Source organism: Solea senegalensis, linkage group LG2 (genome assembly GCF_019176455.1).
Source record: "Solea senegalensis isolate Sse05_10M linkage group LG2, IFAPA_SoseM_1, whole genome shotgun sequence".
Taxonomy (NCBI): domain Eukaryota; kingdom Metazoa; phylum Chordata; class Actinopteri; order Pleuronectiformes; family Soleidae; genus Solea; species Solea senegalensis.
The window spans coordinates 5,889,698-5,902,511 of NC_058022.1; positions in this window are offsets into that span (position 1 = coordinate 5,889,698).

A 12,814-nucleotide genomic window follows, 5' to 3' on the forward strand; every position below is an offset into this window, starting at 1 on the left:
AGTGAACAGAATGTTGCAGCAGGCGAAGTAATTTCATTTTTTTTAAATTCCAATTATGAACTTATCTGCATCAATTCGGAATCATTCTAGAGAGAATCGCGATGCATCGACGAAACAATTACTTTTACCACCCCTACTATCCACGTGCACGTTCTTTGTGCGTGGTTCCAAAATCCCGAGTTAACCAGGGTCTTTATACTGTGTTTCCATCAGGGTACGGTTTGGTTTTGTACAGTATGGTAAGGTTTGGAAAGTAAAAATCTTGGGTCAGGCTTGTTTTTTTTTGCCTGAGAAAACTACCTTTACTTAGCAGGTGGGGTGCGAGTTGTGCCCGATGGCTGTGTCGCGTGACATCGTACCGGTGCAGCGACCACGAACGACGGCATTGAACACGATGCAACAGACAACTTTGTATGAGAATAGACTGCGCTTGCCTCGACTTCCACAGGATGTTTACATCAATCACAGAGTTTTTCTGTCGCCCAATCAGCTGACTGTCGTGGGTGGGTGGAGCCACTCTAACCCTACCGTACCCTTTTACTCTAGTACCCCAAGAAGAATCACTAATAAATACATACTGTACTGTACCAAACTGAACTGTTCCACTCAGTGGAAACAATAAAAAAAAAGTAGGTTTGCCCACAGCTAACACCTGAAGACTACTTTGTGAACATTGTGAATAAAACATAAGGCTGCAGATATCATATGGGTTTTTACTATTGAGCCCATGCCTCCAGAAAAAGGAACAAGTTGAATGAAGTCCGAAGCCAAACTCAACAAGTGAATAGTACACACAGAGGTCTTATCCATTACAGAGGTTAATATCGCGAGTGCTAATAACTTCTTCCTCTGCCAAAGGACAGCTTTGTCTGTGAGTTCATTGTGATCTCACATGAAAAAGGGTTTTGCGTTTCCAAAATCTATGAAGTCACAGCAGTGGTTCACCGAGTCAGAGGGTACATAACCAGTGAAGAATGTGCTAAATATTTACTGTTAAATCCCCCTGCACACCCACATGTGTGTTTTTGATTTCACCACCAATTACGAAATGATGGAGCGCCAGTAACGATGACAATGGGTCAATAAATCATCCCGCGCAGACAGTTGCTGCAGAATGAACAGGAGAGTGGAGATGTCGGTCAAATCCAGTCCATCCAAAGAGGACTTATCACAGAAGTGGACAACTCAGTCAGCAGCATCACATCTGGGTTGCCATTTGATCATTTTCTTCTTTTTCTTGTTGATTTTTTTGTTGGAGATAATGCAGACGCTTTATAACAAACGGGCATAACATGGTGTTAATGCAGTACTTTTGTTGGATCTTACGTTTTGGTCTTTTTGTGGGATTTGTTGACTATAAGATGAATAAAAAATATCACCAGCCTTATCTTTAAATTACAATGTGGATTGGCCTATTGATACTGATTAGAATTGGGTAGCTATATAAGATCAGATAGTCCTTTATTAGTCCCAGAGTGGGGCAGACAGTAAAGACAGTAAAGATAAACAATAATAAATAATAAACATGCATTACCAAAAAAACACAATATATAAAGCTATTAACACTAAGACTATAAACAAGTTAAAATAGGATGTATAATGTACATGAATGAATGTATATCCTGCAACATAAAGAATGCTGAACCATATGCTAACACCATTAGCAATGTACTGTTTCTTTAGCATTTTAAACCTCTTTTGAACAGTGTGAATGGAAAATATCAACAAATATCCATAATATACATACTGCACAGCATTACTGAACAGGCGAATGTTCCATTTTTATAAATTGTACATAAAATAGGTAAAATATTTGGAAAAATGACTTGAGTTGTGAACACTGTGCTTATATTCACTCATGTACATACGCAGGTAGAAAAACCTACATGATAACATCATCAAACGCTGTATGCAGATATTTGCAACCTTAAGTGTGACAGTTACGGACATTTAAACTGGTTGTCAGTGTCTCTGTGAAGACAGTACTTAAGGCCAACTGCATTAACATAAATCACATTTCACATTTAAATGGATGCGTGTTGAATGATTTCCACATTGCAAAAGATAAAGGTCTCTGAAGCAGCGCCTTCTGCCAAAGCACTCCCTCACTGCTGATCTATGGTCTGCTCCAGACCACAGAAACAGATGTTCTACAGGTTGCCCTACTCTGAATGGTGCCTATTGTTGGCTAATAAAACGGAGCAAGTGTCCACACCAGGTCAAGGGGTCGGGTTGGGCAAAAGGCACCAGGTTACACAAGTCTTGACCTTTTAAATGAGTGCAAGGCGATACGATGCATGGGTCAGCAGTCACATGCTGAAAGCAGGCCCACATGTTGACGACGACCCTTTGACCCCAACTGCCCCGATCCAGCCCCCGACGTGTGGCAACTGGGACTCTGCTGGGTTAACAAATCCCTGAGGTAATAAGGGGGACTCAATCAACTGAGCCCTGGAACCTGGAAAGAGCATTGTAAGGGGACTAATTTTAGCCATGGGACTTTGTGGTCATCGCTTATTCAAGATTGAAAATAGACTTGGTGTAGTTCCACTTTTGACTCGGTAATGGAGGATAAATATTTTACCAAACTCAAACCTCATGCTGCTGCTCTTATTTAACAAAGTCCGAGGAGCTATTGAGGTCGACAAGTGCTGCCCTGCACACATTATTTCATCACAGAGGATTCTGACATTTTGTAATGACATTGCATTAGACGCATGTTGTAACTATTCAAATGATTGCTCTCCATTAGCCCAATGACAGTTACTATGGTTCTTTGCTTGAGAATCTAAAACGTCCCTTCTCATCCATTAAGGTGGAAATGATATTTACCACTAATTAGGGGCCATGCGATGACGTATGATAAATGTTTTGGTGTCTGGTTAAAAAATCTATTGCTATTGGTTTAAAGCTGAAGTAGAGCAGATGCACTTGGACGGTCCAAAATAGCTCCACCACACTGGAGGGTTTTCTGACTTAATAATGTCGACACCAGAGCCCTCACAAAACCAGATGGAGCCACTTTATTTGTTGGACTGATTGCACCTTCTCAAGTTTATCTGCAGCCGCTCACATGGTGGACAGAGTAAGAGGGGAGAGCCGGTGCTGCAATTTATGAAGTGCTTTTAAAGCCGGGGTTGCCACAATGTTCTGTGTAACAAAGCACATAAATGCATGATAACAACATCAGAGGACACTGCATAAATTTTAACATATGAGGCCTTTTTTTCTCCCCCCTGTCTTTTTCTCTGAGTGGAAACACATGAAAGAATAACTATTAACGTGCACAAAGATCAAGCAGAGGCTCGTACACTATGTTTCAACAGGAATAAAAGACGGAGCCATCTGAACCTTTACTGTATTTTCTTTTTCACCAGTGCATATACTTTACATATACTACTACATCATAGAGACATGTGCATACAAATCTTTAAAACCTTCACCACTATGAGCCTCTTGTGTTTCAGATTAGAATTAGAACGTGTTTTTTTTTGCACACACACACACACACACACACACACACACCAATGAGTGATGAGTGAATTTGACCTCTGCATTAACCCCATCCCTTTTTTAAACACCAGTAGTGAACATACACAAGCCGGCACAGGAGCAGTGGGTTAGCGGCACTTATCTGTTACCACGGAGCAATAGCTTGCTCAGGGGCGCTCCAGCTCTTGACCCGTCCCGGAATTTCAACCAGCGACCCTCCGATTACAGGCCTAATTCCTTTCCTCTTCGCTATGGGCTGCCAAAATCCTAGTTCTCATGCAGTGAGTTGAACCACTATATGGGATGTCGACTCAGTTGGTCGAGAGACGTTGACCAAGAGACATTTCTAACATCTAAACTTCTCACTTACTTTAATTGAAACAGTTGTTTGAGGCACAGGGATGTTCCTTTTCTTTTCTGTGTGAGATTTAAGGAGGTTCCTGATGGACCAAAACACCATAAATGAATTTACATAAAACAATAGCTGCAGCGGCTAATGTGCTCTTACATTAATGCTAATGAGAGAAGCTAAAAAAAATAAGTACAAACTAAACACCAGTATTCTCTAGACATTATTTGAAGATTGAAACTGACTGAAATAAAGAATAGACTCCCTTATTTTAGATAAAGTAACTTCTTGAGAATTTACCGCGCAACCTCACACACAACATCTTGATTTGAAGATCAACAAGGACATTTAAAGTTAGGCTAACGTTGTGATAAACAGAAACTGGTACCTGAAGGTACAGTAAATGACTAGCTTTTAATCATTTATTCATTCCCAATATTAAAGCTGGACATAAGATGTCAACCTCACTTTAAGGAGAATTACAGTTTTTTGTTGGTGATCACTGGTTCACATCAGTCCTGATCACATGTGGGCCAGTGTTCACACGTGCTGTTAGAATGTGTCTCCAAGGACTATTTATGGATGCGTTTGCAGTGAGAACATGTGAAGTCAACTTTGATCATATACCTAAACAAATATATATACCTAACAAAAGCAATGTCATTCATTGTGCACTTCACAGGTAAATGTTTCAATATCTTCTTTAAATCATAGGGTAAATCTTTCAGTTTTCAGTCTCCAAGTTTTTTTTTCTAGTCATGTTGCTGCCTATAACCAAACAGAAAAAAATTAAAATAAGTACAAAATGAAGGAAATAGGTCCTCTAAGTCCTTGTGTAACCCTTCTTTCACATCAGTCTCAGCTCTTTTCTCACCTTATAAATTTGAAGCAACACACCAGCATGTTCTTACTGCATGACCTCTGTTCCATGATCTGCATCCCAAAAGAAATTGACATTTTAATAAAATAGCTTTAGAAGCACTGGTCCTTTTTTTTTATTTTTTATTTTTTTGGACTAACTCTCAGGATTAAAAAAAGAAAATTGAAATGTCAGTCTCTAAATTGGCAGATGTACCTGTGATTTTTTTTTTCACCCAAAGTGAAGCCGATTAACACCATTCCAGTTGCCAGTGGTTCTTCTTCTTCTTCTTCTTCAGTGGATGATTTTTTTTTTTCACCCATGCATCAACAAATGCCCTTGGCAGAGGAAGAAGAACAACAGCAACATAAGGGTTACTTTTCTACTTCCTATCACCTTTTACCTCAGTTCCTTGTTCAACTCAACAGCCAGTGAAAGTTTTTAAGTCTCAAGAAAATGAAGTATGCTGAAAAAAAAAAATAATAATAATACTGAACCCTGTTATGAGTTGTAAAGTGTTGTGAAGAGTAATGTTCATTGAAAACATTCGTGGCTAACGGCCAATAGATGAAATGACGCTGGAATTTGCATCGCTGCCAAAACAGTGCTTAAAAGCCCACTTTCATTGCAGTCATTTGACCCAGGAGTGAATGCTGCTTAAAAGCATTCTATTTGTTCAAAAACCCATTTAAACCTGCGGTTAAATGGGTTTCGGCTAATACAATGTAGATAACCGTTCAGTAACAATATGGTAATGACATGGTTGTAAATTTGTAATAGGGGAAGTAATAGCTTGGTGATTACTATGAATTATGGTAATTATCAGTTTATATGAACGCACCACACTGACGGTAGCTTATAGTAATACTTTCATGCTGAAAATACCTGGAAATTAGTTTATAACTAACATGATATCATTATCATTGCTGTTACCAAGTCAGAAGTTCCTTTACGAAATAAGACGGCATAACCGCTATCACAAAGTCTCTATTGCCATGTTGTTGTTGTTGCACTGTGCTGAAATGTGAAGTGTTACCAACGTTCGGATCTCCCATCATCACCCGTCATAACAGTAAAGAAAGATTCACAAGCTCAATGAAATAATGCAAGAAAAGATAATTGAGCAGCAGACATAGTCCAAAAGGTCCGAAACCACGATTTTAACCACAGGGCCTGAAGTCTCAAATGTGATATGACGAGCTTATTTTGTTGACTTTGAACAAAATACATAACTCATGTATTATATTTCAGCGCTGGGCCTCTTAAACCATAATTCCATCATGCCGTAATTATTGCATGTGGAAGAGGATGTTCCACTTGAAGAGGAATGCTCGACTCTTTGCTGAAGTTTTTTTTTTTCAAGACACAAGATCCATCGGATATTTTCTGCCTGTACAAACACACCAGTTGGATATAGTTACAATAAATCAAAGTCATGGCCTAACCCCTCAGAGTCATATATCACACGCTCCCTCAGTCTCTCTCTCTCCCTTCTTGTCATCTCATCCCAGGTTTATTCTGTCACTATTATGGTGAGGATCTTGTCATGGGAAGCACCATTAAGCTGCTTTTAGACATTTTTTCTGAAGATTGTATAAGTAAGGGGCTGTGTGTAAGAACACCAGTGTCCTCAAAAGTCACCAGATCCCCTCGTTTAATTCCAAGATAATATTCGAGTGAGCACATATGAGAACACACACCAGGAAAAAGGCCAGATAATGCACTGAAGCATTTGGCCACACATGTTAAGTATTGAATTCAGGTGGTCGAGGCCCCTTATCGCCAATGAAGGACAATCTTCACGCTTCAGCATACCAGGACATTTTGGACAATGCTATGCTTCCAATTTTTTTTTTTCCATTCCAACACGACTTCCAAAGCAAAGACTGTAAAGATGTGGTTTGAAGAGTTTGATGCAAAAGAACCTGAGTCCTGACCTCAACCCCATCTAGCACCTTGGGATGAACTGGAACAGAGATTGCGAGCCAGGCCTTCTCGTCCAACATCAGTGCCTGACCTCACAAATGCGCACACATTCCCATAGAAGTACTTAAGAAAAGTCTCCCAAGAAGAGTGGAAGCTGTTATAACTTCAAAAGGGGAACCAACTCCATAATAAAGTACTGTATATGTATTTGAATACTTCATTACAATCCTTGTCGGTGTAATGGTCAGGCGCCCGAGCACTTTTGTTGGGAATATATGGCACCAATTAAACACACGTGGGGTATTTCAAAGGGTTGAACATGTGTTAAAGGGATACTTCAGGGTACAGTGGTTACATGAGGTGTTGACACATAATCAACTTTGACTTTGATGAGTGTGCAACCATTTCCTCGAAGCCAACCTGTGACCAGACATCTCTCTCTCGCTGGTAACATGGCTGCCAGTGAGAGACGGGGGGGAAAAAACTGATTTTAGCAACTTAACAAAAGACACCTTGTGAAATCCACACCTGCTTAAGTCAACAGTATCTTGAGAATAATAGACAGCCTTTTTTACAAGGTTTTACAAACCCCAGTTTCCTGCCTGAAAAGGCAGCGTAAAAGTGGCAAACATGTTCTGGCATAGATTTTACAAGGCAAGCCTTTTGTTTAAGTAGCAGAAATCTGTTTTCCATCGTCTCCGCTGGCAGACTTTTTATCAGTGTTGAGCGAGTTCCAGGCTGGCTCAAGAACACGGCAGTGTACTCGCCAGCACGCTCGGTGAATTCAAGCGTCGACACTCTGACAGTACCTCATTCAACCACACTTCAAAAACTTGACTTCAAAAGCATGGCAGGTACTTCTTTAATTGTGAGTTCTGCACAGGTTCAAAATACAAGCAGAGTTTACATCAGGACATGGTCTCCCGCTGCTGCTGCTGGTGCCAGTTTGGCTGCAAACCGAAGCTGTTTATTAGCTGTTGTTTTAGTCACATCTTCATGTTCTCCCCACTTTGATTGTAAAATGGGGTTTGACGGGGGTTGTGTTCTCTGGAAAGCATCGTTACCATCGTCGCTGTTCTGTCTGCAGACACGGTTCTCAATTGTTGTCCGATAGCTGCCATATTGGCAGTAAAAGCTCCTGCAAAAATGAAGTTTACTGCACACAGACAATGAGCAATATATCGCAGAACATGCCTGAATGGATGACATCGTTCTAGACCTGCAGTATTCCAACAAAAGACGGTAAAAGATTGGATTATGTCGCTGATATGAAATGATCATTAGCGGAATCCGTTGCCTGTGGGTTCCCATCGCTCCATCATCTATCCTCACTCAAAGCATGTTTGATGTCAATGATCCCCAAATATCTCAGGATATTTGGGGATCCAGTAAATTGTCTCCTTTTCGCTTGTCCCCAACTGCTATGGCATCGTTTTGATTCTGACTGCTCACTGTGGGATTATGTGACGTCAGCTCCTGGAGCTCTGTATGCAAGCAGATATTTGGTGCATATTCATTGACAAAGCCTCACCGAAAAAAAAAAACAAATGCAAAACTTCATCGTCTTTCTTTACAAAAACAATAAACCACTTCCAGGACCCAGGTTCTCCTTTAAAAAAAAAAACAAAAACAGTTTGGCTCAGTGTTGCCAGAGGTTTCCTTGTAAGCTGGTTTTGAAAATGAATGCCTTTATGTTTTGGTTTGGACCCACTGAATAATTTACTATGTAATTACATACTCTGCAAAAGCCTCTGTGTCCACTTGGGCCCATTTGGGATTCTCTGTAGCATTGCAGTCACAACCAGAGCCTTGACCATATGAAAATTCAAACCCACTCTCTAATCAAAAAAAACTGGAAAACTCACATCCAGAGGCAAAGTTTTATGTCTGCAGTTTGCTAAATACCCTTACGCCAACAAACGGGGTGTAATTTCTGATGTGCAGCGATGCCAAATGTTCTTTTTTATTTTTCTTCGTTCGAGCCATGGCAAAACAGCAACTCGGATGCATGTGCACCATTTGTGCAAAACATGTGCAGTCTCCGTGGTTGGCAGGGATTCAATACACCGCAGCAAGGACACCACTGTGGCTGATGGGAATATCCACTAATATAAGAAACACAAGGAAATAAGACTCTCGGAATTTAAAAAAAAGGTTGAAGATCAGTAAATAGCAAAGATCATATTGAGACTGATGCTCCTGGTGCATTTACTTTGTCAAAGCAGTGGAGCAGAGCTTAACAGTCAGTATCAGGGCTGATTCAGGCAAATTTGAGCACATCGGCATCAGCTTAAGGAAATCAAGACTGAGTCTTTGTTTTGTTTCGTCTCAATTGTGTCATTAATGTAACCGTTTTGAATGAGGACCATGAGTATTGTAGATAAGGAATCTTGTGTCAAATTTACAACCACATCGTTTATAACCGAGGGCTAAAAATGAGAGTAGAGTTTGGGGCCCGAGGGCCAAAAACATGACATCCTTATAAAGCAATAGGTTGACGTTCGGTCCAAAGCACAATGGATGCGAGGCACTCAGCGGAGGCTTTTCCTGCCAGCAGCAATGATTGAGAACATGCAGCGAGCACTCACACAGCGTTTCATCCACTTAGCGTCCTCTGCGTGTCTTGCACATGGCGTCGCTGCAGTTGATTAATCAACACATTTGGACCGACGTTGTTTAAATACAACAGGCTGTGGGATGCTTTTGGGTTCCGCTCGTTTGAATCAAAAAACAAAAAACAAAAAGAAAAGCGTCTGAGTTTGATTAGTTGTTCACAAATTGTCCCCATGTAAGCCGTCCTAAAAATACTGTGTGTGTATTTCGGGGTTGGAACGTGTCAGTACCTTATAGCAATTAATCCAGTACTTCTTTTTCTGAGTAATGATTGACGATGACGTTTGAATGAATGTGTATTTAGACGCCCGATAATGACGCATTTGTTACAACCCCGGGGTTGTCTCTCTCTCTCTCTCTGTCTCTCCCTCTGGCTCTCTCTCTCTCTCTCTGCATTTGGGAGTGTGTGTATGATGGGTTGCAGGTGTGCGTGATTGATTGTGTGTATGAGTGTCGAGGTGGATCCTGGGAGCTGATGGTCCTGAACACGAGGTTCCAGTATAAGCTGCAGGCCAGCTGCAGTGGATTTCTCTTGAATCACTCTCAGACAGACAGCCAGAGCTGGTTCGCTTCCCATTCTCGGCCTTCCGTCTGTGTGTGTGTGTGTTTTCTACAGGTTCCTCAGTTTCATCCCAACAGTAGCTCAGTGCTAGAGCCAGTCGTCTTTCAACTTGGGCAGCCCGTGGCCAAGTGGAAAGGGAACTTGACTTGTAACCAGAGGGTCCCCACCCGGCCAAAAAGGGCTGGGGTACCCCTGAGCAAGGTACCCAACCCCCAATGCTCCCTGGGCATTGGGGGTTGTGTGGCAGCCCACTGCTCCTAATTCTAGGATGGGTCAAAATGCAGAGGAATACTTTCCCTAAGGGAAATCCCTAAGGGGATTAATAAAAAAGAACTAAACTAACTAACTAACTCGAAGGTCGTGGGTTCTTCCAATGTGTCCTTGGGCAAGACACGTCACCCCATGTTGCTCCTGCAACAGCGTATGAATGGGTGAATGGCAAAACTGTAGTGTAAAGCCACTGAGTGGTCATCAAGACTAGAAAAGCGCTATATAAATACAGACTATTTACCATTTATATCCCACATGTCAAAACACACTGAGGTTAATTGGACACTCTAAATTGACCATAGGTGTGAGTGTGAGAGTGAGTGGTTGTTTGTCTCTATATGTGTCCCTTCGATGGACTCAGCTGGGATTGGCACCAGCAGCCCCCGTAGACAATAGATGGATGTGAGTTGCAAAGGGGAGTCTCTTCTCTTTCCTTCATGTTGGACCCAGGTTTTCCCCCTGACCTGGCCGTAACACAGTCAGCTCATAAAACATGACAGACAGTTCATGGTCACAAGTCTGGCCCTGGTTTTACTTAGTCAGATCAGAACCAGTGCAGAGTACGGTCTGCTAAGTGAATGATGTTTATCCTTAGACTCACCAGCTGTTTTATTAGATACAGAAAACATGGCCGCGCTCCTCTAACCTCTGGCATCAACAAGGCATTTTCACCCAGAGAACTGATACTCGCTGGGTATTTTCTCTTTTTTGCTCTCGATGTGGTTGTGACTAAAATTCCCAGTAGATCAGTAGTTTTCTGAGTCTGAACCCCCCTCACACCACAAATATTGTTTTTCTTCAATGTTTTCTGAAGTTTTATGTTTAAATTTGCATTGTGCATATCCATCTATGTACAAATGGGTGGTACATTTAATGACATACGAGAGCCAAAGGATTTTTGGCTTCATAAATCAATGAATTACTGTCAGCAGCCGTAATTTCCCCACATTTTAGCAATAAATGGTGATATAAATCAGGCTATGGATGATATATGAAGTCGTCTTCGGAATATAGATCAAAATGAAAGGGGACAGTTTGGTTTATGGCTCTGAACTATGCTGACTTGGAGAGAATGGCCTTTTAACATAAACATTTTAAATCTATACACACATGAACAGAAATAAACAAAGAAAAGGAGCATTCGTAGTAGTTGTGGTGAAAGAATTACTGAAAAGCCAAGTGTTGGATTAACACAAAACCCGAGCTCACCTTAATTCTGCTGGAAATGGATAATAGTGAAAATGAAAAAGATGTTGCATAGTATTAGACTGGAGTTTTACTCTCAATTACAGGTCAGACACTCAGGAGGGTTACCATGTAGTTGTAATTAACCTACTGACCCTTTAACCCCCTTTCTCTCGTGTGCAAACCTCCGAGCTAATGAATTGTGCTGCATGTGCAGCTGTTCTTGCTGCATCACGGCCCCACAGCTCCGAGCTCCACACACAAGCCAAGGAGAGTGGATGTAAAAATTAACCACACTGTTTGGTTTCGCAAAAAGTCACAAGTGAGTCCACTTTGACCGATTGTACAATAGTAGAAAATGGCTGCGGCTGTGTTATATATTCACCTCAGTTTTTCGACTGCTGATATGTGGTTTGAATAAAACCCGGCATTTGTGACCTCTCAAACCCACTGACCTGTTGCCCGGTCAATCATTACAGATTCAGTGTTCAAGCCCACAAAACCTGTATTTTAAAGTCTAATTTGAAATACTCTCCGTTCTCCAAAGATATGAAGTGTGACAGGGTGAATGTAAGTGTAGTGTGAAATGATTAATGCAGATGACATCATGGATACCATCAGCCAACGTCTTGGGTCTCGGTTTAGAATTATTCCCATGGTGTAAACAACATACATCTTCAGCGAAGCGTTGGAACACACTCATACTGAATATATACTGTTGGCTGATGTTGTATAAAATATTTCCTCGTCTTAACTCAAAGAAAACAGTCGACATTCAGGGGTCATAACATGCTATACGATGTATAGTCAGTTGTCTCCCCCCCGTATCACAACAATTCCAATGGTAACAGTAATGAAAGATAATGCACACATTTCACTGAGGCATGTCGCCATAGAGACAGTGAACGAAACTGATTGCCGTTCCCCCGCTCAAACAAAACAGGAAAAAGAGTCAGTTAAGTTGGCGGTCTGCTGAGATGTTTACAGCAGAGCAAAACATTTAATCCCTATTTTCATTTGTTTACGATGGCTTGGCCAAGGCACATTATTGTCATTTGGAGAGCAGGAATTCAAGGACATGAGTGGTGGTTTTAGACCAATTTTACGAGCGGTGGGGGACCAGGCTGGGGGCAGTGTTTTAGTCTGACCCGAGACAAAAGACAGTGTTTACATGTAGGACATGTTAGTTCAGTATCCAAGTTGTAGTTCTGCCTCAGATGGTAGGCTCAGGATTACAGGGGCACTGGTCCCTGTCGGACACCCAGTAGATCCGGCCCTGAAGGACACACATTTATACAGCATATGCCATTTTATACCAAAATATTGAGCTCTCGAAGTCAGTACCATCTATTTATAAATTCCAGGAACGTCTGTCTGTCCGTCTGTGTCTGTGGGTTAAATTCGCATATCTCTCAAACCCATGGTCCTATTGATTTCAAGCTTGACAGGTGTCTTGCTATGTCGTTTGACGTTGTTTGGATAAGTAATGCAAGAGATATCATTAAATATATCAGGTAAAAGAAGCACACATTGACTTTTGCTGCTCTACTGTAGCCAC